Source organism: Mustela nigripes, chromosome 1 (assembly GCF_022355385.1).
Source record: "Mustela nigripes isolate SB6536 chromosome 1, MUSNIG.SB6536, whole genome shotgun sequence".
NCBI classification, from domain to species: domain Eukaryota; kingdom Metazoa; phylum Chordata; class Mammalia; order Carnivora; family Mustelidae; genus Mustela; species Mustela nigripes.
Window position 1 is genome coordinate 268,403,960 of NC_081557.1, and position 2,642 is coordinate 268,406,601.

A 2,642-nucleotide genomic window follows, 5' to 3' on the forward strand; every position below is an offset into this window, starting at 1 on the left:
CCGTTCATGTCTCAGCTCAAATGTCACCGACTCAGGAGAGCATTTCCTTACACTTACTCAAATCATCTCTCCTTTTCTCAGACCCTCTGTCACATTAGCCTGTTTAATTATATTAATAGAGTTTATCACTGTGATGAAAGTTTACCGTTTACTTTCACAAAGCAAAAAGAATTCTCCTTTTAAATTATAAATGCGATTTTGTTTTGCCTTCCTGAGAATAAATCTTGTTTTTTTTTTGTTTGTTTGTTTGTTTTTTGTTTTTTTTGAGAATCCTTTGCCTGCTGATTAAGATTAATTCCAGGAGGGTTGTACTGAGAAAGTCTTAGATAACATCAAGCTCTTGAAATTCAAACGCCACACTTTGGTCCTGAAAAAGGATGATCTAAATTCCTCTACCTCCTTTAGCTTAGAAAAGATCAGGGTTTTGTGGAAGAGATCAGAGAGCTTTATGTACATAAGGGAAATCCAGACAGCAAAGAAAGACCAGGAAGCCTGTTTCCTTTCTGACCTGGGAACTGTGGAAGCAGGGAAGAGAGGAGGCCCCTCCCCCACACCGGGTCTCATCACAAGCTGCCCTTAAGCAAAGCACAGACAGTTAGCTTGGGGGCATGGCATAGCCTGCAGTATGAGTCCCAGAGTTCCCCTGAGTTCCCTCGCCTTCTACAATGTAAAAACAGGACCTCGAACTCTGAAGGTCCAGCTAGGGAAGCTTATCAGAAGGAGTCATCTTCGTAAGAAGCAGGTGGCTCTGTAGTGAGTTCTGAAAAGCAGGTCTTAGCTAGAACTAGAAGGAACCACTGTCAAACCCCAAAAGCCTTTAGGGGCAGCAGTAACTGAGAGGAACTCAAGACATCGAGGGATGCCTTGGGCCCTGTCTCAGCCCAGAGAAGACAGATGATGATCGTTCGTCACCGTAAACTTCTGCTGCAAACATCAGACAATTAGCAAGGAACTCCCTGGCCTAGAGCTTTGACTCATCCTCCCTTTTGGTCAGGGAAATTACTGGAAAAGAGGCCAGACGAGCACCTGCGCACGTTGTCGAAGAGACTGGGCTTTGTCCAGATAACGGCTGGGTTATCAGAACCACTTGGGGAGCTCCTAAAGCCCCCAGAGGCCCCAGCCTCTAAAAGTGGGAAGGGCCTCGGCCTTGACACCCATTCCATTCCCCATCACAATCTGATACCCACCAAAATCTGAGCACCACTGCCTTGGAGGAACTGTTTCTCATGATTTGTTTGGATTAACGCTGAACCAGAGGTGACTAGTCCCTCCCACTAACCAGTAGGTGGACGCTCAAAGGAGATGGGCTACACTCTGCGTGTTTCTTAATTTACATTTTACAATATGAATAAGTTAAAATAATATTTATATACAAATAAATATTTTATAAAAATAACATTTTATAAAAATAAAAAATATATTTTATAATATTTACATTTAATTTACAAAAATTTTTAATTTCCATGTTTTCTCCGTACATCCAACTCTTATGTGGGGCTCAGTTACGTCATGTGCACCATTTGTTTACTAATTTACTATATCCTCTTACAATTAGAGAAGATGCTTCATGACGGGAGGGATCCTGTCTCTGCTGTTTACTGCTGCCCGCCAGTGGCACAGAGGAGTCACTCGAATATTTGTGGAGGGAATCAGTCAGTCAGTTGATTAACCAAATCATTCACACATAGGCACTTAGCAGAGAGAATCTGGTGCCAGGAGGCACTCTATCTACAAGTAAGGAAGAAGCAGGGAAACAAGGCATTGAAATTCTGGCAGAAGTAGAACCAACTATTTTTCCAAAACAGCTAAGAAACCTTTAAAGAAGTAACTTACCTGTCCCTATCAAGCGAGAGGGTTGGTTTGCGTCCCTATATGTGGAAATACATCAGAATTGAGAGGTGAGGAATAGAGTCTTTCCAAATTTGACTGGAAGATTTAAGTAAGTAGGGGCTGAATACTGGAGAGGCAGCTGCTGTGGTCTGTCAGCTGCCTGGGGAGCGGTGAGCCCGGGTGACGTGTGTCGTTGGCTTTCGACAGTCCTTTTGTGCATTGACCTTTCTGATACCCAGCTTCTCTGCTTCAATTTATTATTTTTTTAAAGTAAGTCTTGTTCCTTATTATGAGATCTAAGTCTAACGTATAAATCTTATAAAATATAGAAGAAAAATACCCACGATTATATTACCTGGCTGTTACCATCACTGTTAACCAAGTCATCTCATAAAAAGGAGCGTTCACTAGGACTGTGATTTTTGTCCCTCTGCTGTGTCCTCAGACCTACGCGTGCCTGGGGCACTGCGTTCATTAAGACGCGCATTACCTAGTTCTCTGCACCGTTACTCACTAGAATAAGAGGATCCCCTCTCCTCCCTTTGTTCTTTACGGGTCCTCAGAAAGAAAACTGTGTGTTTGTACGTTTCTATTAGCCTTTCTTCACTTCCTCTGGCTTTGACTCATGGATTGAGCTTTTCAATATTTCTAGGCGCACTTTAAAATCTTGGACTCTCCTCCCTAAATGAAAAACTGAGCACAGACTTTACAAGAGACAGGCCAAGCAGAATGTAGAAGAGGGCAGCTTTCCAGATCTCGCATTTTATGATGCATTTAGCAATCTGAGCATCCTCCTGAATTTTAAATAGCAG